The following is a 26,094-nucleotide window of genomic DNA, read 5'->3' on the forward strand; positions in this document are numbered from 1 at the left end:
GTGGTCTCTGGCCACTTCCTTTGCCTAGTGCATGCTCACTGGCCTGGCACTGTCCTATGCCCCTCATGCAGACCCTATGCATTTAGCCCACGGCCTGTCCCAGAACCAGGAATTTTTTGCAAGAGTTTTCCCCCAGCCTAGACCCCAGAGATGGTCTGCGTTACCTGGAGGACGACATGGGATCTGAAGCCACAAAGAGAACTCCCAGGTGCTTCCTCTCCCCAGGCAGGGTCCAGGCCTTGTTCCCCTCTGCACCCCGGCACCTAGCACTCCACATGTGGGGGCAAGGCCGGGGGCAATATGCGCTCTCTGTCTGCCACACGCCTCCAGTCCTGCCGCTTCCACTCTGGGGACCAGGCTGGTGAGGCCAAAGCTCTCTTCCCAACCCTTGGTCTCAACACGCCCCTGCGTTCAAAGAGGGCACAGGGTACAATCCCTGATGGAAGCAAGAAGGATCAACGAGTCATGCTCAAGGACCAGCTAAGTGAAGGCGCATCCACCTGGCTCCTATTTCTTTTCATTGTTTTCCTGCCTGTCCTTGTCTTTAATTGCTACAGAATAAGAGGAGAGAGCCTGGTTCTACAGACTCAGGGGAGGAACACTCCTTTCACCAGCAAACTTACTGCCTGAAGTTGAAGAAAATTCTGGAAAACATCTGCATCTTGTTCTAAAGGAAACAAAAGAATGCACTGCTGTTATTTGGTGGCAAAGGGAGAGAGGCCGGTGTGAGGGAGGGTGGAGTTAGGATGGAGCACCTGAAAGGTGCTTGTGTTTCTGGCTAGGGCTTAGGGTTTGCCAACAAGACAGGCAGGGCCAGGCGGCAGGGGCTGAGCTCAGGGCGGGCTGAGACGCAAAGAAAACCACACGCCTTCTTCGAGAATGTGGGGAGAATGGGAAGAACATTCAACAGCAGAGAAAGGGAATATTATAGGATCTTAGATGGAACGGCCTACACCTTTTACCACAGTAAAGAGCAAGGCCAACTACAAAGCAGGGTGGTGGGACCCCAGGACAGGCAGGAAGGGATGTGTGGGGCGGGAAGCCTGCACAACAGCAGAGCCTCCTGGCAGGGCCGGGCAGCGGGCATGTCTCCAGAGCAGGCCGGCCAGGTATGGGACCTTCTTGACAGAAGAGGAAGCAAGTGGCAGCAGAAGAAGAGGCTGAGGGTTCTCCCCCAGGTACCAGAAAGGCAGGAGAAGTGGGTTTTGACAATAGAGTGAGGGGATTCTGGGTGCCTGAGGAGAGGTAGGGCAGGATGGTGGTCAGTGCAGGGCCTCTCGGGTTCCAATTCCAGCCCTGCCACTTACTAGTTACATGTCCTAGGAAAGTTAGGTGACCTCCAGGAGCTAGAGATGCCTCATCTGTAAAAGGGGGGGATTCCCTGCACTAGATTGTTGCGCAGACCAAATGAGTTGAATATAAGAAAACACCTAGCATGCTCAGTGGTGCCCACTATAGCCATGGAAGTGGATGGCCTTGTGCTGGCTGAAAAGGGCAAAGGCTGGGAAAAGTGATGTCAGGAGATGCAAACTCAGGTTGAAATCTTGGGGATGCAGGAACTCAGAGATGGTGACAGCAGAGGTGGCAAGAGGACATGAAGGAACTTAAAGCTGGAGAGATCCAGGACAGTGACCTCTGGGAACGAGGAAGGAGTCGAGGAGAGTGGCTGCAGGGAAGGCTACAGGTGTCCTGGGGGTGGGTCTGGAAGGCATTCCAGAGGGCAGCATTTTGTAGCAGGAAGCATTGAGGACTCAAAATAATTTGAAAAGTGAATGGAGTTTTAAGAGTCCAACTGCTTTGTTTTAATATAAAACAGAGACAGCTCCGAAAAGCTTGGACTAGGGCAATGAGAAAGGTCAGCGGGATCTGAATAACAGAATTTTGGAGTTGTTCAGGGAGATAAGATGTAGAAAGCAAGGACAATGACTTCCCTAGGGAGACGAAGCCCACAGGAGGAGAAGGGGAACCCAGCAGGGTGACAGCTGCTGCTGAGGGGTGGGCTGCCCCACGGATTCTGGGGTGACACATCAGCTAAGGATGCTGGGGGCATCTGTTATGTCCCACCCAGCACAGGGTTTGGCTGACTGGCAAGGAGGCCTCGGATGGCTACCACTGCCCCAAAACCTTGAGGCAATCCAACACAGTTTATTGAGAACCCACATATACCAGGTAATTTCTTCGGTGAAAGAATTGGTAATTTGAGTAAATTTCCACCACAAACTGCATGTAGTAGCCAAATTTTAAATCGGGACAATTTGGTAACAACGAAGACACTGTTGGTGCGCTGGCCCACGACCACTCATTAATCTCTCAACAAATATGTACTGAGGGCATCCAAGTGCCAGGCACTGTTCTCCACGGCAGTGCTGGGGATGGGGGTAGGGACACAAAAATCCTTGTCCTCATCTGGCACACCTCCTGGTGAGGAAGGCAAGAAAACCAAACAAGTCAGTCGGGTGCTGGGTGGCAGTGAGTGCTCAGGAGGAAAGTCAGAGATGGGGAGGAGGCAGACCACGGGAGGGAGGCAGTCAGGAAGGCCCCAAGGAGGCTGGACAGGAGGAGGTGAGAGGCGACAGAGGTGTTCCATGCAGAGGACAGCTGGTGAACAGGGCCGCAGGGAGCTGCCCAGTGCTAGGGGACCAGTGACTTGTGGGGACTAGGGAGAGGAGACAGCTGAGGAAGGTAGGGGTGCAGTCAGAGGGCCAGGCCTGGGGGCCTGAAGACCCTAGCAAGGATCTTGGCCTTGACTCTGAGTAAAATGGGGAGTGACATGATCCCTCTTAGTTTTTACATCTGGCTGCAGTGGTGAGAAGACACCCTGTGTGTGTGTGTAAAGGCAGGGCAGAAAGCTGAGTTAGGAGACAGCCACAACAGTCCAGGGAAGAGATGCTGTGACTCAGCCCTCAGTATTAGGCGTGGGGGTGATGAGAAGCAGCTGGATTCTAGACATATTTCCAGGGGCTGTGCTGATCAATGGGATGTGAGGTGTAAGAGGAGTCAGTCTGAGTGGCCATGGCGGGGTGAAAAAAGTCAACTCTTGGTATGTTCTGAGAAGTTGATTCTTGGTATGCTCTAAAGGAATAGCCAATGGGTTTCCTGACGGTCTAGACATGGGGGTGACTCCCAGTCCATGAACTGCACAAAGGCCCCCAGCCAAGGGGGCAAAGCCACTTTCCAGGTACATGCCCCATGTGACAGCTGTAGGAAGAGGGCCCTGGACGCCATCCACCTATCCAGGGAGGAGCTGCTGGTCTGGGACATGTTCAGTGTGGGATGCCTATGAGATGTCTAGGTGACACCACAGGCCCTGCTGCTGTGAGTGGAGGTGAAATAGAGCAGTCACCGGCCACCCCCGCCCCTCTGAACACTGACCACGTCCCATTTACTGAGCATCAAACACGTGCCTAGGATGGTTCCTGCCTCGACATGTCTCCTTCGGTCCTCATAACGACCTTTTGGGGGAGGCATCGACATCATGTAGAAGATGACTGAGGCTTAGAGAGGTAAGGCAACTAGTCCAAGATCACACGGCTGAGAAGGGCCAGAGCAGGGACTGGAACCCAGATATGCCCAACTCCGGGCTGGGACTCTGCACATGCTCTGTTGCTTCAGTGACTCAGCAAATAAAAGCAACAGCTCTGTCCCAAGTAGGAGAAAGAGAGCAGGGCAGGCTCATACCCATCCCTCCCCCACCTACGGTGCAAAGATGTCAAAAATCAGTACCAAGGACGTGAATAACCAGTGCGCTGGCGGAATGGCACATCTGTTCAATGGGTTAACTAAAAGCCAGGAGATCCTTTTTGTTTAAACGTCAACAACTGAAAACCTTTCTAAAATGCACTTGTCCATTTGCCTGGCAAGCGCACTTGGAGGAAGATGATGTAATCTATAACGAGTCTCAGGATCTTCCGAGCCCTAAATCTAACATGTTGGTCTGAATGTATCCTGCCTGATCCCAGAAATAACCCAAGTTCCTCTTAATGAAAACGAAATCAGCTTGTTTTTTTCCCTTCATTTGTCTTCTTTTGGCAAGAAGAATTAAAAAAAAAAAAAAAAAAAACAAAACCCACAAACTTCAGTGATTTCAGTTTCATTTTTCTGAGCTTTGGATATAGTGAGTATCATGTTTCTGTGGTTCTGAACAGGCATGAGTCGCAGAGCTCAAGGTCATTTTTCTGAGAAAATAGTGCAGGAATCACAACAAAAATAACAACACAAAAACTAGTGGCAGAAACCACACACCAGGCTTTTTTTTCATGCTAGTCAGTGTTGTTTTGTTTAGTCCTCAAAGAAGAACTAATTAATTCTGAGAGGGGTCAGATAAATCGCCTGAAATTCCTCAGTTCACAAGTAGGAAAGCCAGGATTCAAACTCAGGTCTGTCTGACTCCAAAGCTCTGTGACAACTGAAGCAATACTACCTTTTCTGAGTTAAAACAAAACAAAACAAAATTTCCTATAAATCAATAAAAAAGCAAATACTTCAGTGGAAAACTAAGCAAAGAATATGAATAGGAAACCACAAAAGATGAAACACAAAGACCAGTAAGTATACAAAAACATGCTCAATCTCATAACAGTCAAAATTTAATAGATAATATGCCACTTTCACTGCTCATATTAGCGAAGATTCTATTTTAAAGATAATACCAGTATTAGTGAAGATGTGGTAAATGGGCAGGTCAGTACACTGTATATCTGAATATAAACTGATATACCTTTTGACAAAGTAATTTCATGTCTAAATTAAATTTTATGTTTAAGAATATCATCTCTTACATAGTACTCTTTTAATAGACATGCACTGGTATCTGTTAATATATCAACAGATAAAAATTGATATACATTTAATAAATTTTTATTTAATTAATAAATGATTATTTCATTTAATAATCTTAGTGAACTGATATACATTGATATACATTGGTGAAAAAGGATTCAAACTTATATACACAATATTTCCCAATCTTCTTATGTGTCTACAGAAAAAAGACAAGAAAAAATTCACCAGAATATTAAGACATCTCCAACTGGTGAGATGGGTCATTTTTGTTTTAACATTATAATTCTCAATTTTCCATCTTTTTCTATATTGGACATGAATTATTTATATAATAAAATTTCATAAACACAGAAAGGACTGAAAGGAAGTAAACAGAAATGCTGATGGTAGCTGTCTTTGTGGGCTGAGACAATGGGTAGTGATTTTCATCTTTCAATTTCTCTACCTGTTTCAAACTTTCTCTTATGAGGTTGTGTTACTTTTGAACTAAGCAGAACTGTAAAACTTAGTGGTAAGTATTCAGATTTTCTGTAACTATATCAACATCATAGAAAAGACTTCAACTAGTTTCCAGATAGGAATAACAAAGGACAGGGAAATCACACACCAGCTACCCTAGGTGAAAGCCTTGGGAAATTTCCAACACAGTGAGTGTTAAGGGACCAAAAGCTTACTGCCAGCCCACACATGACCACCAAGGCAGCATCTGACACTGGCACATTCACAGTTTGTGTTTGCCTTTTAGGTGTTGTGTTCAGTTCTGAACGCCTGGCTATCCATGGCATCAACCCAACAGGCGCACAACATTGCTGCTCAGTACAGTCAGTGCTGGGCAGCATGTTCCCTAGTGACAGTTGCTCTCTCCTGGGGACCCTCCTGGATGTCAGACCTTTGTGGTCCAACTGAAGAGCCCTCAGGTTTCAGGGCAGGTAGAGGCCCAGGCTTGAGCAAGATGCTTCTGGTAGACTGACTACACCCACCCAACTTGGCCTACAAGTTACCCCCACGAGAAGCCTCATTACCTCCTTGACTTTCCCCTGGACCTGGCCACAGCTCCCAGAGTCAGTCTGACTCAGACTGAGGTGCAGGTAGAGGCCACAAAACAATCAAAACAAACTTAGGAAAGAGTGGGGAGCCTGGCTGGCTTTTCTTTCTTTAAAAGTCTATATGGGGACTTCTTAAATATATATATGCACAGGTGGGAGGCGTGAAAAAAATAGAGATGGCAAAAATGAAAAAATATGACAATGGAAACTGTTTCAGGCTCTTTTAGGATTATATATTTTCTAAAAGGGACAGGGGAAACATCAAAACACCTCATTTCTCTGACAATGAATGCAGTTAAAAATTTGGACTTCTACTACATATCCTTATGTAAAAGGACATTTCTAAGAGATATGAAACCATTTCTTTTTATTTAAAGTCTGTCTTAGAATTTTTCTAGCTAATTTGTAAGCATGTGTGTGCATGTGCACACTCTCTCTCTTGCTCTCTCATATTTTCAAAGACGCAATAAAAATATTTTAAATATGTCCTTAGCTCTCTTGAAATCTGTAAACAATATAACCTTACAACACTTATAATTCCAAAAATAATCAATATAATGCCCTAACTGTAATACAAAGAAGAAAGGAAATAGAGTTAAAACTAAGACAGGCCGGGCGCGGTGGCTCAAGCCTGTAATCCCAGCACTTTGGGAGGCCGAGACGGGCGGATCACGAGGTCAGGAGATCGAGACCATCCTGGCTAACATGGTGAAACCCCGTCTCTACTAAAAATACAAAAAACTAGCCAGGCGAGGTGGCGGGCGCCTGTAGTCCCAGCTACTCCGGAGGCTGAGGCAGGAGAATGGCATAAACCCGGGAGGCGGAGCTTGCAGTGAGCTGAGATCCGGCCACTGCACTCCAGCCCGGGCTACAGAGCAAGACTCCGTCTCAAAAAAAAAAAAAAAAAAAAAAAAAAAAAAAAACTAAGACAATATGTAAATCAATATGCAAGTATTGAGGCACTGCTACACCAGAAAACATCATGAAAGACATATGAAATGCTTGCACCTATTCATAACAAATAGGCAAATCTTACATACTTGGTAGCTGTGTTCCTAGAAAATTCAGTATATACTAAAAACATGCAAAAATTATTTGTGTTTATGTGTTAATTGGAGTCAGATTCCAGGCTCGGATAATTTTAAGCAGGGTTTTGCCTACATGAATGCACTGAGCATTAGGCAACTGTGCTGGTGTTGGGCAATCTTTTGTTCCCCAAGCATTATATCTAGCACCCCTGCCTTCCCTTCTTCCCCCAATAAAGCCTCGTTTGGGTCGCTGTGACAGCCAGATCACCCACACACATTCCCATGATGTCCTATAGGGGGCGCGACGTACCCACTCAGAACCAGTAGCATTTCTACAGACAAAAAGAGGCAGAGAGGTTAGATATTTACCCAAAACAACAGAGAAAACCCAATGGCAGACTGGACTAGAATAAGAGAAGGAATAGATAGCGGAGGAAGAAGGAAGTTATTATTCTCATATTTATCTTTCTTCACTGCTAGACAATTGTGCCAAGCACTGTTATGTCCATGCAGAATCTCATCTAATCCTCCTGTCAATCTTCTGGGTTAGTACTATTATCATCCCCATTTTTCAGATAAAGATATTACCTTTCAGGTAGGTGAAGTAACTCTCATAGCCCTATTTTTGGCAGAACCAGATTTTACCCAGTGCTTTTTACATTGCTTCAAGCTGCTCCCCTCCAGGTCTCTGAGTCGACGCCCCAGGGTCCCTCACTTTGCTGCTTAAGTCTCTGGAAAATAGTGACGGGAATGTGTGCTATCTGAAAAGCAACTCACAAAGAGAAAGATGGTTCAATCCCAGCATCTCAGCCCTTCTGGTCCTGTCAGTATATGGCTCTGGCCAGAAAAGCCCAGGCATCCCAGAGCACGGGAAGCAAAGACTCTCGATGAAGTCATGGGCCATCTTTCTCTAGACTCCTGGAAGAGCCTGGCTAGAGGCACCAGGGATCATTTCAGGAGAATGTGTATTTGGCACCTACATCCCAGTTTTGGAGGGTAGGTGGTCATCACATCCTTCCACCCCCATAACTGCTGGAGTTGTTCTCTGAGACTGAATATTGGATTAGGCACTTGAAGAGGTGACCCAGTTTTACAATTCTTAGGTACCTCTCTCCTACTTTCTGGCCATAAAACCATGACTAAGCACTTTAAACAAGAAACCTATTGCTCAGGCACCATATTCAGGAAAAGAAAACATCAAGAGCCCTGTATTTGTCACCTCGATCTAAAGTCACCATTTCATGAACCCTGTAGGGCCTGGCAGAGCTACAGGATGAATCCATTTGTTGGGGATAGGGCAGATGCCTCTGCCCTGCAGTCTGTTCTGTCAAAACAAATTCTGAAGGTTTCGTAGAAAATGGTTCAACTAAGGCTCCTGTCAAATGATTTCTTGCAAAATAAGTTAAAGCAGGACCAGCCCAAGTCCAGTGCACCATAGGCTTATTTTTAGCATTATGCAGGAAAGGCTGTAAGATATTCTGGCAACGTAACTAAGAGCATGGGCTCTGGAGTCACAATGCCCAGCCCCAAATCTCTGCTCTGCTGCTTGATTGTGTGGCTCTGGACAAGATGTGAGCCCTTGTTCCTTAGTTGCCTCATTGGTAAAACGAGGATGATGACAGGGCTTACCTCACACGGTGATTTTGAGTCATAAATAAGACAATTCATGTACGGAGCTTAGAACAGTGCCTGGCCCATGGCAAGCACTCTCTGGATACATGTCACCTTTACTGGGATTAATACTGACTGCCATGCCATAGAAAGAATGGCTGAAGGCACTGGAGAACATAAACCTTGTGGAGGGAGATAGAGCGGGTAGAGAGGGAAAGGACGTGGGTCCATGAGCACTACCTTGAAACTTCTAAAGTGGAATTGTGCCATGCCTACGGACCTTTGTTCGGTGTTGCTACAAACAGCAGAACTAGGTCACTAAGAAAACACTGCCAAAAGGCAGATCTGGGGTCAGAATAAAGGAGGATTTTTAAGAGCCAAAGATGTCCATAAAGCGGGAGCAGGATGTCTGGTGCGGAGATGTCCGAGTGGGGCTAGCGGACTGCCTGTCACAGGCAGCCACTGCACAGATGGGATCCTCCTGCACTGGTGGGTGGCTAGAGGAAGTGACCCCTTAGGCCCCTGCCCACTGGACCATTCTGTCACTTTGAAAATAAGTAAATTGGCCGGGCGCGGTGGCTGACGCCTGTAATCCCAGCACTTTGGGAGGCCGAGGCGGGCGGATCACAAGGTCAGGAGATCGAGACCACGGTGAAACCCCGTCTCTACTAAAAATACAAAAAATTAGCCGGGCGCGGTTGTGGGCGCCTGTAGTCCCAGCTACTCGGGAGGCTGAGGCAGGAGAATGGCGTGAACCCGGGAGGCGGAGCTTGCAGTGAGCCGAGATCGCGCCACTGCACTCCAGCCTGGGCGACAGAGCGAGACTCCGTCTCAAAAAAAAAAAAAAAAAAAGAAAATAAGTAAATAAATGCTGATAGCCAGGGTGTGGCTGATCAGCCTGAAGGAAGGAGGATGGACTTTGCACCAGTCTTTACACAACCTTCAAAACTTTTACTTAATACTCTCAGAACCACATCTGGTGGTGGCAGTGGGGACAGGAATGACCAGTAATGGCTCAAAGAACCAAAAGTGTTTCTAGAACACCTGCTGGTGCCCGACAATAATTCAGGGAATGTGTAAAATGACAGGGCTGTGACAAGCTATCAACATTTTCTTACTTTGGACGATTTAAAGAGTATTGGCTGGGCGCGGTGGCTCACGCCTGTATTCAAGCACTTTGGGAGGCCAAGGCAGGAGGATCACCTGAGGTCAGGAATTCGAGACCAGCCTAGCCAACATGGCGAAAACCCATCTCTACTAAAAATCCAAAAATTAGCTGGGTGTGGTGACATGTGCCTGTAATCCCAGATACTCGGGAGACTGAGGGAGGAGAATCACTTGAACCCAGCAGGCGGAGGTTGCAATGAGCTGAGATCACACCACTGCACTCCAGCCTGGGCGACAGACTGAGACTCACTCTCTCAAAAAAAAAAAAAAAAAAAAAAAAAAGACAGTATCGATGACTAATGCCATTATTATCTGGGGGCACACAATATAGAGTGATCAAGTCTGCCAACTCCATGGGCTGTGACCGTGATAGGAAGCCTGGGGTCATTCCAGTTCACAGGCTACTTCTCAGCCTCCTCTCAGGCAAAGGTTTTAGTGTTCTTCAGCACCTCCTTGTCTCCAACCCACCCACACAACCTCTTGACCTGGATCTTACCCAAGTCAGTCTCCTGGCCGAGTCACACACAGGAAAAGTTGCTGGAACATAGTGAAATGTCCAAGAGCAAGAAGTAATAGAGAGAAAGAGGGGAATCTGCTTTGTGAAAATTCATTCAGAGCTGGGGCCGCCTACATCATGAAATAGTGTTACCTTTATTAACTACAGAAACAATTTTAAAACTAGAAACTGTTTTATCAACAAGAAAAATTGCTAGCTTGTATTGAAATTATAATCCAGATCCAAGAAAAAAATGAAATTTCCAAACTAAAGTTCATCAGCCATTTTCCAAGTATTTCCTGTGTAGTTGTTACTGCTAATTTATATATTCTCAACTCTGAGAACTCAAAAGCGGGTAAGTGGCTGTAGGTATCAAAAGATTAGGAAAAACAAATATGTGTAGGTGACCTTGGGGACATTCTGTGGACACACTAATTGTTTCCTATCTGGCAACACCTGGCACCATGTTTGAGAACCACTGTCCAGTCCGGCTAGGAACTCCGTAGGCAGGAAGATGAACCATCTCTTCTCAGAAAGAATGGATTCAATAACCCAAGGGCTCCAACTTTGGATCCCAGCTGCTGGATCTGCCCATAGCCCCAATTCCTCCCTCCCCACCTCTGACCTTCTCTGTAGTAGGTGGTTCATGTCCCAGCATGTCACTGTCTTTTACTCTCTGGTTGGTTGTCTGTCTGTAGCCAAACCCTAGTATATCTTCCTCACCCATAATCATTCCCCCTCACTTGTTCCTCTCCATGCTGGCCACTACAGCCTTAGTTTAGGCCCAGACCAACCCCGCCTGGCCTCTTCACATCCTCTAAAAGCCCTGGCCTTTGGCATCCCAACAGCTGACTTCTCCAGAGGCTTTCACAGTTTGCCCTCCTTAGCAAAGGTTTCCCTTCATCCCTCTGCCCCTCCCAGCCTCAGAAAGAGAAGTAACTCCCCAAAGCCCACTCTGGCTCAGGCACTGTGCCTGACATGTCGCCCAGGGCAAGAAAGATGCAGGTTCACCACACAGGCTGGCACCAGTCCATTGATATTAGCTACCAGAACGCTACTCAAAGATACAGGGGGTCAGAAAAAACCCAAACCCACCATGACCAGTTATTATTCTCCTATCAGGGGTGGGGCCAGAGCATTGGGAACACAGCACTCATGCCACCCACTTGCTTTCCCAGAAAAGGGCAGAGCACTCCAGGGAACTCGGGGTTGCCTGTCTCTGGCCTGTGGCCCAGTCCTATGCTCCCTTTGGTATTCCTATGAAATCACCTCAACAGTCCATTCCCAGGGCTCCTCCAAAGTTGCAATACTTACCTTCACTGCCTCCTGCCACCCACCACTGCATCATGCTTACCTTCCCACTAACACGTGGCAAACGTACTGCACCTTTTTCCATTAGAAAACTTTATAGCATCTACAAGCTTTTCCCAAGTGGGTCAGAAAGCAACTGATGTTACCTTTGCTTTGCTATCCAAATAGATTCCAAAATTCCCCACTCTCATTTTCTCCGCCACTCAACGAATCTGTTATACACACATAACTTGGTCTGCTTATGCATGGGGTGATTGGCCATCTTCGTGTCTGTGTCTTCTAAGACTGTGAACCCCCGAAGGGTAGAAATAAGATCTGTTTAATACAGTAGCTCCAGCGAGCACAGCAGGGCACTGCCAAGAGAAGCACAGAGACTGCCGCCCCAGCCCACCTCTGCCATGACTCTTAATGGGACCCTAGGCAAGGCACTCCCTTGCCTAGGCCTCCGCTTCCCCACCTACAATGAGATGTACTTAAAACTAGTGTCTCTCTGAAGGCCCATCTTGTAGCTCTAGTAGACTATGACAACACAGGCAAAAAAGCACTGGGTTTATGTCTCTTCACGACTATGTGAGCAACAATCACTCAGGGTTAGGCTCAGCAAGATATCACAATACTGCGCCTTTGAGTAGCACAGAACTGCCACTGCAATGTGTGAAAACCCTAAAGTGGATATTTAGTGCAATGGGATAGATGTTTGTGCAGCTAAGTATAATGGACAATGAAGAATGATTTTATCTCCTTTTGAGAACATAAGTATACTATTCTATATTTATCCCTCCCATCTCCTAAATTAGGCAGGAAGAACTTTTTCTGATCGGCACCCACTTGCCAATAATTTCGCTCTACATCTAAATGGAGAACAGGAGTCATATAAGTTCACAGATTGAATGGATGGTTGATTTACGAAGCCCTTAAAATGTGGCTGCAGGCCGATGCTGGCAACCCCATAATTAGATATGGCATGCTCTGCAATGATGTATTTTTTAACTGTTTTTTAATAACTCAGTTCTCCTTCTGGGATGAGGAGAAAAATGGAATTTGTTAAAAATAAATCGAGATTTTAGTGGCTTTTCAGCCTTCTGCTGCTTGTTGCTCAAAATATTCTATAAATAAGAGAAGCCCTGCCCTATAGTGCACTGTAAACACCCACAGACACTCAGAGCCAAATTCTTCCAATTATGACCCTGTGCCTGTTGCCAAGCTACTGCAAGGACCTACTTGAAAGGCGGCCATCTAGGCCATTTCCTGATTAAGCTGCCCTGTAGCAAGGAATCAAGGCCTGCTGCTTTGGCATTGTATCTAGTCTCAAATAATTACTCCGTGTTCCTGAAATTAAGCCCTTTCCTTGTGATAGAATTACAATTCAGAGGTAAGTGAAAGGCTAACCACTCACCCATCTGTCCATCTGCCTAAGTAGTGTGTGCATTTAAGACCCTGAGCTGTCACATGTTGGGCTTTATTTAAATCAGGTAGCAGAAGGACACTCACAACAGCATCTTTAGCTGCACTGAGCAAATCAAGGTCAAACAAAAGTAGGTCAACTATGGACATGACAGGTGAGTAGATGCAGCCTGCCTTTCTGCTTAGTGGCTTCCTGAGTCATCAGTTTGGGTCACCGTTGCCCAGCCCAGCAGGCTGAAATGGTCATTTAAAAATCTGTACCGTACCCCAAGAAGGCAATGCAGTTATGTCAGGTGTAGGGCTTACTGCTCTGCAGTTCAAATGCCAGTGTGTGAGCTGGAACTGCCCCGGCCTCTGTGCTTCCACGCAGCCTCAACAAGCCATTGAAGAACTGCATGCAGAGAATCAGAAGATGACAGTGTGCCACACTCTCACTGAGAGAAATTACTTCCAGCACCTTAGAAACCAGAATGTTCAAAGCAGCAGTGGAGCAAAACGGGCTCTGGCTGGAAACTAATCACCCCCCACCTCCCACTATGAGGCTTTCGCGTCAGCCCAACTGGGTGAGTGTTCAAGAGAAGTGTCGTCCACATTGGCCCGGAGACCTTCAAAAGGTCCTGTGACATCGCTCCTGCCCCAGGAACTCACTCTCTAAATGGGAAGCCCATTAATGAACAAGAGAATATGTGGTCAGATTTTCCAAACTCAAAAGTGAGACCTATACACTTGGAGGGGCAGTGTTTTTAAAAGTAGGAGTCCTGGAAAACTTGGGACCTGGGTGGTCACAAAGCATTGAGCTCCTCAGGGAGGGTTCTGCTGGCCATCCGATGCAAAGGGGTCCTTCCTACGACTCTCATGCTACCCCTGGGTTCTAATTTCTTAATAACTGAAGTGATCTTGTGTTCTTGCGCCTCCTCTGATTAGAATGTGAGCATCATGAGAGCAGAGACACTCTCTGTTTTGCTCGACTGGTTCCAGATCAACTAGAACAGTGACTGGTTCTTAGTAGGTACTCAATTATTAATTCACTGAAAAAAAAACAAATACACACCAGACTCTCAGAAAAGCATATTTATACCAATATCCCTCAATCCCTACAGTAATATTATGAGGTAAAACAATTAGATCTCCCATTCAATGAGAAAATCAAGGCTCAGAGAGGGTGCGTATTTTGCCCAGGGCTGCATCTAATAAGTGATAGAGGTGGAATTCAAAACCAGGTATGGAGTATTATGATCCTCCCTTTGTAACGAGTGTCTATTACTTTGTATAATTTAGAAACAGCAAAAATGAAAAACTCTGAAGGAAAAACTGCTCATCAGAAAGAGCTTTATATCAACTAATCTTATCTGTGATGAATTCAGTTCTGGCACCCAAAATCCAAGTTCCATTTCCATCTACAGAGGACACTGGCAGCACAGCTACAGCAGGAGAAAGGATTCTGGGGCCTTCCTTATGAAAAGATTCGGTTCCTTTCTTTCCGTAGGGCCTCAAAAGCCAGGCAGGGAGTGGAGGGGCCATCGGCACCAGCGATCATCATGCCTACGGCTGCTGGCTCCACGGTTCACTGGAAATGTTCCAAAGAGAGGCTCATAAGCAAGTCTGAGGTCGAGGAGTTAAAGTGTTTGTAATCTGCCTTCTCCCAAACCCATACCTTGAAACTTGGAAGGGGAAAAAAAGCATTTTTTAAAGACTGAAATTTCAAAAATGTTTACAATGAAAAGTAGAGATTTACATTTACCTGAATTGAGAAGATTAAACCCTGCTGAAGCTAAGTTTATCCCCTTTTTCAGTCTATAACTCACAATAAAATTCCTACTAGTCTGATGTTTTGGGCCAAGAAAGCCTCTGCAGTCTATCCTCTAGATGCAGGCAATGGCTTGAGTTTATGTGCAAATCAGCAGGTACATCTCATCAAAATGGCCAGGCCAGTTCTCATGTGTGAATACATATCTCAAATATGGGAAATAAATGCAAACAGCACATAGTATCAATGAAACAGGTATAGCGTTGCCAAGTTGCCCAACAACCCTTAAATACAAACATCCTGCAGAAACATTACACCCTCCATGGCTGTGAATGAGGAGCAGCACAGTGACAAACGAGCACATAGCCTTCCAGATCAGAAACTGTTAACTGGGATCTCTGGGTGGACTTCAGGAAAAACGTCTCATGAAAAATGCTGGGCTTGTATTTGTCTTGTGCATTTTTTTTTTTGAGAGGGTCTATAAATTTCTTCAGACTCACAAAGTGATCTGTGACCCCAAAAGACTAGGACTACCCCTTCTGTTGCAACTCCTGTTTCATTTAGACAATGCTGCTGACACAAACAACTAGACAGGAAGCCCTTTCACAGTAAACACAATGATGGTAACAATCAGAAAAAATTGTCCAAGTTCTTACACAGATGATCCAGCCACCAGAAACTGTTCAGTCAATGACATAAAAGAGGTCAGTAGCTCAAAGGGACTGGAAAACTGCTGCGCCTTAGCTTGAGCCCACTGCCCAGACAGGGACAAATGGCACAATGAGAAAAGCACAAGGAAGTAAACTTAGGGGCCAGAAAGTTTGGGACAGGTGAACTTGGGAGCAACAGGAGAAAAAAACAATCTTTGGAGCCAGGCAGGACCTCACATACAGACTCAGTCTGTGACTTTGGGATGATGATGATGATAATGATAACAGCATCTGCGATGAGCTTTTATTTGCTGACAGCACAATGTCTGGCACATAGTAAGCACATACTTATGTACTTAGGAAATTACATGTTATTTCATTTAATTTTATTTTTCTTAGTTGTTTTTTTTTTTTTTCATAAAAGAGAAGGGGTCTCGCTATGTTGCCCAGGCTGGCCTTGAATTCGTGGCCTCAAGTGACCTCCCACCTCAGCCTCTCAAAGTGCTGGGATTACAAGAGTGAGCCACTATGTCTGGTCATTTCATTTAATTTTTTATCACAACTCCGTATTATCTTCATAATATAGAAGATATATATATAAAATGCCTATATAATCTATATTATCTATCTACATATTATCTTTATCTTCTAAATGCGCAAAAAGGTTAAAAAAATTAAGTAGCATGCCCAAGGTCCCCAGCTAGTTGAGAATCAATCCAGGGTCTGTTTGGCTGTAAGCCCATACTCTTAACTACTAAGCAGTGGCAAGCTTCAGCTTCCTCATCTGTAAAAGAAGATTATAATGCTTACATCCCCAAAGTAGTAAGGATTAGAGAGAATGCATGGGAAGTGCTTACCACGGTGCCCGGCACACAGGAAGCCGTCTAGTGTAGATTCCTATGACATCGGAACCTTTGGAAGGGAGAGGAGAGGTGGGAGGTAAGCATCCAGCTATACAGATGGTACGGCATTTCACTTTTCACTTTGAAGGGCTTGACAAGCAGGATTAGGAATTCTGGACCAGGCTTAAAGGACTGGGATAAGGCTGGTCCAAAGGTAGTGAGTTATCTCCATTGATAGTTCAAACTCCTTGTTCTACTCTTTTTTTTTTTTTTTAGACAGAGTCTCACTCTGTTGCCAGGCTGGAGTGAGGTGGCACGATCTCGGCTCAACTGCAACCTCCGCCTCCTGGGTTCAAGCAATTCTCCTGCCTCAGCCTCCCGAGTAGCTGGGACTACAGGCATGTGCCACGATGACCAGCTAATTTTTGTATTTTTAGTAGACACGAGGTTTCACCATGTTGGCCAGGATGGTATCAATCTCTTCACCTCGTGATCCGCCCACCTCGGCCTCCCATAGAGCTGGGATTATAGACGTGAGCCACCACACCCGGCCCCTTGTTCTACTCTTTCCCCGCTTCTCACTACTGCACTTGACTAGTCTGAAAAAAATAAAACCTAAAAAAATACAATAAAATTTAGAAGGCTGGAATGACACACTCTCAGGGACACAGAGGGGACACACCTCATCAAGATGGGAAATAATGTGCTTACTTAGAGATGAAAGGCTTTTCATCAAAACTTGGAGAGGGTTGAATTTTTGAAAGAAGGAATCATTCAAGCCCCCCCCCACACACAAAAAGGGTCTCAAAAGGCAGCACCAGACAGCATGGCTACACCTGGGCCAGGAATGTGTGCCTGTTGCCGGTCTGCCTCCCTGAGACCCAAGGACGGCAAAGGCTCCTGTGTGTGTTTGTAAGAAGGGAGATGCTGGAGCCCCATTTATCTGTAAACCCCACCTGGAACTTGAGCACAGTCTAGGTGTTCTTTAAAAAAAAAAAGAAAAAGAAAAAAAGCAGCATTTGTCAGAGCAGAATCAAATATGGTGAAATGTACCCACTGAGAGAAAAGAACCAATGATTTAGTGTGGCTTAGAGTATGCAAAGATCAATGGATCCATCTGCGGGAAGAAGACTCCCACTCACTGACACCACCATCTTGACTATTCTCTTATTAAAAAATGGAACAGGGGAGGCTGCGGAGCAGCAGAGTCACTCCCCAGAAAGCCAACGCCACTGCAGAGAACATGCATCCCAGGGCTTAGGTTTGCTTGGTGAGAAAAACACCACGGAGTGTCAACAATCTCTCCCTGGACCAGATCGTCCCCTCCTGCTTTTCTTATAAAGGAATCACTATACCAAGTTATCCCAATAGAAATCAAAGACACTCAGGTACTGTCATCTTCAGGTCCTGTCATCTGTCCCCTCTTCTCCATCCTCACAGCTCTAGCACAACACTCAGCATCAATTTCCTGGACAATTTTAACAACCGCTAAAGTAATTCTGCTGCCTCCCTCCTACAGTCCAGCCCCCACACTGCCACCAGCTGGCTTTCTAAAATAAAAGTGCTGACCACGTCACTCACCTCCTGAAAGATGTCTACTAGATTTGCACTGCCTATGAAATAAACTCCAAAGTCTTCGCTTGCAAGCAGGCATGCATTAATTCAGTCATTTGTCCATCCACCCACCTCATGTTTCAGGTTCACCCACGTGTGCCAGGCTCTGTTTTAGGCCCTAGGGTGCTGAATGCAATAATAAAACCAGGTCCCATCTTCATGGATTTATATTCTCGTGGGGTAAGACAAACCATAAACAAGAAGACAAACAAACATATCATATAAAGTCAGGGAGTGATGAGTGCTAATGAAGGAAACCAAAGCAAGGTAGGACAGAATGGTTGAAGCAGCGGGGAGAGGGGGCAGAATGGTGCTTTTTCAGACAGGTGGGAGAACACTTGAACAGAGGCCAGCATGGTGTGAAGGTGAGCCAGGTGGTGTCTGGGGAAGAGCAGCCCAGGCTGAGGACAGCAAGTGCAAAGCCCATGAAGCAACAAGGGGAACAGTAAGAAAGATGCAGCGGCTGGAATGGAGTGAGCAGAGAGTGCCAAGTGATGAGACCAGAGAAGATGAGCAGGAGGGGCTGGCAGGCCACAGCGAGATGTTTAGATTCCATTCCAAAGATGCCAGAAAGCCACTGGAGAGTTTAGAGCAGGGAAATGACACATATTTGCTTTTTAAAAGATCTCTTTGCCTACGTAGAAAACTGACAGAGACATGCTGAGAGACAGTGGACATTTGAACGCGGGTAGAGAGCAGCGGTCTTGTCTGTTTGGTTGACAAAGAAACTAACAATAATAATAATACGGAGCAGTGGTGGCTTCCAGGACATACAGTAACAGCTGTCAAGAACTGCAATGTTTGAGATGACAGATACGTTAATTATCCTAATCTGGTTACTATAGATTATATGTATGGAAACATCACTATGTACCCCATACATATGTACGATTATTATGTGTTAATTAAAAATAAATAAATTGGCCGGGTGCGGTGGCTCATGCCTGTAATCCCAGCACTTTGGGAGGCCGAGGCAGGTGGATCACTTGAGGTCAGGAATTCGAGACCAACCTGGCCAACATGGTGATACCCCATCTCTACTAAAAATACAAAAATTAGCCAGGAGTGGTAGCGCCACAACTATAATCCCAGCTACTTGGGAGGCTGAGGCACAAGAACTGCTTGAACCCGGGAGGCGGAGGTTGCAGTGTGCCAAGATCATACCATTGCACTCCAGACTGGATGACAGAGCAAGACTCGGTCTCAAATAAATAAATAAGTAATTTTTAAAACCAGTAAAACAAACAAAAAAAGAATTGCAAACAGATGATGTGAAGGACATAGGAGGAAGCAGAATCAAAGATGATGCCCACATTTTAGGCCTGGGGAGCCAGGTGAAAATGATGGGACCTCATAACATGGGGAAGACTGAGGAGGAACAAGGTTAGTTTTGTGTTTGTTTTTTAAAGAACAAATCAAGACTTCTGTTTAGTTATGTTGCGTCTGGGAAGATCACTACACTTCAACATGCAGTCAGCTGCTGAATGGGCAGTGGGTATAGGAGTTGGGGGCTCGGGAAGACAATCTGGGCTGGTAACAAAGATTTGGGACTTGCCAATATATGGGTGACTGCCAAGATGAAGCCACTCAGGTCCTCCACCTCTTGGCTCCAGCTCCAGACATGCACCTAGTGTGTCACCTCCTACCAAGGCTCCAGCCTCTGAACTGTGCTCCTTCCGCCTGGGCCCTTCCTACTTCTACAGCTGATAGACTCCTTCCTACCCATCTTTTAAGACTTGCTCACAACGGCTCGGTGCAGTGGCTCATGCCTATAATCCCAGCACTTTAGGAGGACAAGGTGGGAGGATCGTTTGAGGCCAGGAGTTCAAGATCAGCCTAGGCAACATAGCTAGACCCTGTCTCTACAAAAAATTACAAAAAAAAAAAAAAAAAAAATCAGACAGGCAAGTGGCACATGCATGTAGTTCCGGCTACTTGGGAGGCTGAAGCAGGAGGATCCCTTGAAGCCCAAGATTTCAAAGTTGCAGTGAGCTAGGATAGCGCCACTGCACTCCAGCCTGGGTGACAGAGCAAGACCCTCTCTCCAAAAAATAAAAAAGACTTGTTCACAAGTCACCTCTTCTCTATGAGGTCCTCCAAGAGAGAACCAGTGTCATCCTCTCTTCTCCCACAGCACCTACTGCATACATTGGTGACAGGACAAACCCATGTGTCACTTTATGTATTTATACCTTTCCTCCCTGTGTGCTTCTTGAGGTCAGTGACTCTATTTCTCTCTGAATCCCTTCACCTAACATAAGGCCTGGGCACGATGGACATTTGCTAAATGAATGGAGTTTTCCTCTCTGCAAAGAAATGCAAAATAAATTATATAAATGCAAACTGATTCACACTGCAGCTTCTGTCTGAGGGGGAGGGGAGAAAGTGAAAAAATAAGGTGCTGTCATTGAAGCACTAATAAAGCTCAATGGGGCAGAAGAGTATCTTCCTTTGAGGAGTTTCTTAACAAAAAAGAGCTTCAAGAAATCTAAATGTTGAGTATCTCAGGGTGTTGCGAGGTGTAATGAACCCTGTACCTAATGAAGGTGTTTTGGTTTCAACTGCTGAAACACCCAGTTAGTCCAAAACCAGTGCACTCAGGAGTTGGAGACAGAGGGAAGGAAGCCGACATTCCTTCTCATTCAATCTGGACAGTGATCCTGGGAAGCAGGTCCTCTTAGCCTTCCTTTGCAGACAAGGACAAGCATCAGGGAGTCAGGTGATTAGCCCAAGGTCACAGAGCTGGGGAGTATAGGAGCCAGGATGCTCACTTGGGCCTGCCCAACACCAACGCCGAGCTCCTTCCAGCCTCACACAGTTGATACGGGTTCATGCAGTAGGCAGGATCCCTAGGACCACCTGAACCCCAGACTGCACCAAGGACACACTCTAGTAGTTCTGGAAAGGGAATGTTATTTACCCATAACGACTGAGGAGTTACCAGCAGAACCGAAGCTGGAATCTAAGTTTCTGATTTCCAGGCCAGGCTCTCAGGGCACTGTGTATTCTCTCACATAGTCTTTAAAGGGCAGAGATAAAGCAAAAAATTAAAAAGCTAACAATCTAATCTATCTGCTTACAAGTACCTTAGAAATAAAAGTTGAGAGGAAAGGGAAATTGTGTTTTTTGTTAATTATGACTGATGTGTGACCCTGGGGCCCCACTAATAGTTAGGAAAGTAACTGAGCAGCTGTCATTGCCCCATGTGGGTTACAAAACCAGCAGCACAAATCAAACTGGCTGGCACATGGCAGGCAGTGCTCTCATATGTTCAGACAAACGTCTGCTGTCTGCCTACTAGAAGCTGAACCCCAAGCAAGGCAGCAAAGAGGGAGAAAAAGACCCTGGAGGTGAACTGTGGCTTTCCTACTCACTACATGTATAATATTCAGTATATTAACCTCCCTAAGCCTCAGTTTCCTCATCCATAAGAAAGAATGGGCAGCCCATTTCACAAAGCTGCTCTGACATTCTGGGGACTAAGTGAAATGGCACATGTGCTTGGTACACAGCAGTCACGCAGTAAACATCAAATGGTTGGTATTTTGTTCATTACTGGGCAACTCAGAAGAACTTATATTTACTGTAGAAAAAGGAATGCAAAAAAAACCCCAGCTACACCAAAGTTCTTGTAAAATCTCAGTAGGGTGAATTAGTATCCTCTGATGACTTACTAAAGTATAAAGAAATTCTTTAAGAAATTTTCAGTGGCTGAATATTTCAAGGCAGGGCTGGGGGAGAGGCAGAGTGAAGGGAAAAGGAAAGGGAAAAAGAGAGGAGCTGAATTTGAATATATCAGTGTATTGGCAAGTCCAAAAGAAGTCAACATGTACATAAAAAACAATGTAACTTTATCTCTAGTGGATACAGCTGTATATTAATTATTTATAGTCTGTCTTCTCTGTCAGACTCCTGTTGAACCTTCAATACCCCACCTACTTTTCAACCCCACCCACCTAGAAGGTTAATCTTTCCTCTATTAATTAGTTCCTATTACTGAACACACTATTTGCTTGTTAGGCTCCCGTATCAAATACTAAGCTCCTGAGAATACACATTGTGTATGATTCATCTCTGGGTTTACATGGTAGCCTTCCTCTCACTCCAGGATCCTCAGCCAGTAGCCACCAGCTTGGAGCATCCCCAAGGAACTTTCTCTCTACAGCAGGAAGATGAGAGAGGACTCATATTTATACACTGTTCATTCTGTGTTGAACATCTGAGAGGCACCTGACAAATATTAATTCGTATATACTTCAAAATGCCCCTGGGAAATAATTACTGTCCCTACTTTGTAGAAGGAGACACTGATGCTTAAAGAGGTCAGGTCATCAGCCAAAGGGTCACACTGTTAGTAAATGTGATGATGTCAGGATTTAAACCCAGGTCTGTCTGGCTCCAAGTGCCTCTTTCCACTACGCCAGACTGCCCAGCATAGGTCTGATGAAGCTGAGGGCACCCTCAAAGGATAAATGGCCTGGGCATCAAGTCTACTCAGCCTCATAAAAGTGAGGCTAGTTCTAAGAAGTCAACAAAGGGTAAACTGTTTGCAAATGCCAGATACCAGCTCGGAGCCAGAGAGGAGGGCTAGAGAAGGTAGAATTCAAAATTTCACATGGAGTTAGCACGTGGTAACCTGACCTGTTCTTTCTAAGAAGGAGTCTTGAAACATAGCCTGGACCAAGAGTTCACAACTACCTGTGATCAGTTAAGGCCCCTGGCTGAGAATCTGCAGATCCTTCCCAAATGCTAAGGTTTCAAACCTTCGTGAACATGAGCCTAAACGTTAGCACTCCTGTGAGAAATCCATGAACAAAAGTGACCACCAGAAGTCTGAGAATATCACTTCCCTTTCCTTTCCTCATCTAGCTCAGTAAACGAAAAAGCCATGGGGTGTTGTAGGCAAAAACTTTGTCTCAGCCTCACAGCAGTCACTTGCCATCTCCCGCTTCCCAGGTCTCTGGGGCCCAAGGCCTGGTACTCCCTGGCAGGGTCCCTGCAAATGCTGACCCAGCCTCAGTATTAATGGCTCAGCCCTCGGTGGGAAAGACAAGCCAATCTGGCAGAGCTGTGGAAAAGGAAGCTGTGATTTGGCTGTAATTCTTCCAAAGGCTACCCGGTGCGACTGATATCCTTAATAATTATTTAATAATTGTGTACAGTATTTAGGGAACTTTTTTGTCACCCTGCAGGATGATAACCATCATCAAAGTCAAGACATAAAAAATCATATAATTAAATCTACAGACATATATTTTGAATGCTTTTCTAAGATAAACATGTAATTTTGATGGCATTTTTTTGTGAGGCTTTTAAGATTTACTTTTCTTATACATGTTTAAGCAAAAACTAGATTAGCAAAGCCATAATGGGATGTTCCTAGGAAGAGCATGAATTGGTACAGCCTTTTTGGAGGGTAATTTGGCAATATGGATTCAAACTTTAAATAGTAAACCATTTAAACCGAAAGTCCTCCTTCTATGTATCTATACCAAAGAAAACCTCATGCAAAAGTTCACAGGTGTGCACAAAAATTTCCACAGCAGCAGTGGCTGCAATGGCAAAAGATCAGAAACAACCTGAGTGTTTACCAATACAAAATGAAATTTACTTAACATACAACCATAACATGGAGTACAACTTTTAAAAGTAACAAGTACATTGATCTTTACATATGGACTTGGAAAAATAACCAAAATAATTGACAGCTGTAAAAAGGAAGTTGCAGAACACCATGCACAGGGAGAGTCTATCTTTAGAAAATAAAAGGGAAAGTACCTATGTTGTGGTTGAGGGCAAAGGGTAGGGGTGGAGAGAAACAAGCAAACACGGAAGTCCAGGAGTATAAGAAGCAAACTCTCAAAAGTGCTTATGTTTGAGGAATGGTTGGAAAAGGTTGAGGGCAGTTACAGAAGATTTTGTTGCTTAGGTTAAAGCACTTCAGTGTTGTCTGAATTTATCCCAAGTGTTTATTACTTTTGTGATGACAAAAACAAAAAAGTTTTTAAAAACTCAGAAAAGAGTAATTTTTTAAAATTTTGGTATTTGCAAGGGCCCCCTGACTACAGTGACCACCATGGGAAGCTGAGTCTTCTCTCTGCCCTCTGCATGTGGCCACAGTGCTGAGCGTGCACTAGCTAGCGGGAGGCACAGACTCATCTGAGGAAAGACTCCAGAAGGCAGTGGTCTCAAGTTCTGAGAAGCTCAAACCCCTTGCCTATTTCAACAAAGACTCTGCCAAAGGTCAACTATTTAATTATTTTATTCTAAAAAAAAAAAAAAAAAAAAAAAAAACTAAGTATCTTTTATTTTTCAAATTTACAACACCATAAATTATTGAATTAAAGCAGTTCACTTGTTTGCAGCCTCCCTTCAATAGTAGCTATTAAAATTTATATCCTGCATTATTTAAAATTTTATGTTGATATATAAGCTTTGCTGAACACTTTTTAAAAATTGTTAATGAGGAAATCCCACAGAGAGGAGAGAAGGTAATTCTATTAAATCCAAAAGAGCCTAAAATACTATTATAGCCATTTGAGCTATCATAAGAAAGACAACTTAGCAAGTAAAATATCCTTCCTACCTATGGTCACAGTCGCTAGTGGAAATAATTCTAAATTGATGCACAGTATCTAAGGGGTATTAGTTATATTAAGCAGAGACTACAAACTCAATTACCTACAGGGGCTAAGCAGGCCATGGAAAGGTACAGGGAGGCTGGGCCAGCCTGGGGCAGGCTGGAGAAACAAGCTCCCAGCAGAGGGACCGCCACTCTTCCACACTGCCACAAGGAAGATGGGCCCAGGCCCACCAGACCTTCGATTTTTCACGAAGAGTTGGAAATCTGGATTTTGATTCAAAATCCACCCATTTTTAAATGTTGGCCACTAATTTAAACATCTTAAAACACTATGAGTGCTGAACAAAACACATCTGCAAGCCAGATGCAGCCAGAGGGTAGAGAGTTTTCAACCTCTGCCTAAAAGTATCTATGTGTTTTTCAAATGGTGAATTTGGCTCACTTTTATTTTCAGAAAGATGGGAAGAGACAGAGCAACGGTACAGAATGGAGACAAAAAACAAAACGGTCAAGTAGCTGCTATTAAGAAAATATTTCTAACATATTTGTGAAGACAATGGTAGCTGTTTATATCAAATTCTAAGGAAATTTTTTATATTTATTTAGCTATACAAGGCACAAAACTTGGAGAGGGAGAATTTCTCAGGTCTAGAGTAAATAATAACTCAGTGCATTCCTGACAGTTTACTGTCAATAAACCTCTAAGAACTTCCTATCAGGTATTGTTTACCATAAACATTTTAAACAATAGTGACCATGGAAATAATGGCTCTTCTTTGCCAGGTGCTGTCCAGGCATTTGGTACCCAGGGTCACCAATGTGAGTCATGCATTCACTAGACAAGATTCCAATAAAGGCCAATGTGATAAACCTCTTTCCAAAACAACAAAGGACATAGACTCAACATCATAAAATTGTGCTCCAGCATTTTTTTTCAAAGACAAAACAATAATAGATACACTTGTGCTAATAATAGTATCTGGATATAATGTGCAATTCAAAAAGCAATTTTCTTACATAGCATCTCCCTTTCATCACAGCCTGCATTTTAGACTTTATATCTGCTCCAAAGTCTTCTTATAGTTATTATTAACAACAATACTTTGACAAACAACAACAATAACAGATAATAAATATTTGGTGCTTTCTACATGCCAGTCACAGTGCTAAGCATGTTTTCATTCCACTCTCACAAGAACCTTATAAAGGTTATTCTAATGATTACAATCCCATTTTACAGATGAGAAAATGGAGGCTAAGGGAGCTTGGTGGGTTTGTCTTAAGTCACAATGCTAGACAGACATGGAGCTGACGTTCTGAAGCAGGTGGGCCTCCAGAGCCTGAGACCAGTGTGCTGAATGCCCCTTGAAGGAGGCGTCTTAGAGGCCAGCCGCACTTTATAAGCCCATCTCAGTTTGCTGCTGGCAAATGTACCTAGGGTGTGGCTAACGTCCCCCTTCTCTTCCTCCCACATCCACTTTCCCCATTTGGTCAGAAGCCATTTAAACATTTTATTTTTCCCAGTCAAAAACAGTATGAGTCAGTTGAAGCTCAGCCAGTCTGGCCCTAGAGAGCCCTGGAGGCCTGGTGAGGTGCCCTAGGGAACCGGGCTTCCCCTGCTGCCAGGCCCCTGCCCAGCTGGCTAGAATCTAGGTAGAGTTTTCACATCACTGCAATCTCAATGAAGTCTGAGAAGAGTGTCCTGGTAGTCATAACAACCCTGTGAAGACGCCAAGGTACCAAAGTGAGGGGTAGGGGAAAAGGGAGGTACCTTCAGATCAGGAGGGGAGAAGACTTTGCCAAGAGCTATGAT

At 44.8% G+C, this 26,094-nt stretch overlaps 1 protein-coding gene across 45 annotated transcripts in view; it reads right to left on the minus strand.

The window, feature by feature from the left end:
* Positions 1–26,094, minus strand: part of BMAL1 (basic helix-loop-helix ARNT like 1) — a 110,439-nt gene that overhangs the window by 44,926 nt on the left and 39,419 nt on the right. For 15 of the 45 annotated variants that reach the window (XR_012423382.1, XR_012423380.1, XM_065528515.1 and 12 more), the window contains one exon: positions 16,100–16,154. The exons of 19 other annotated variants lie outside the window; for them this stretch is intronic. The gene's annotated coding sequence lies outside the window, so the exon portion shown is untranslated. Of the gene's footprint in view, positions 1–623; positions 668–16,099; positions 16,155–26,094 lie in introns of all 45 variants that reach the window. 11 more of the 45 variants (XM_065528500.1, XM_074014241.1, XM_074014233.1 and 8 more) reach the window with 2 other exon arrangements.

This window comes from Macaca fascicularis, chromosome 14, assembly GCF_037993035.2.
Source record: "Macaca fascicularis isolate 582-1 chromosome 14, T2T-MFA8v1.1".
Lineage (NCBI taxonomy): Eukaryota > Metazoa > Chordata > Mammalia > Primates > Cercopithecidae > Macaca > Macaca fascicularis.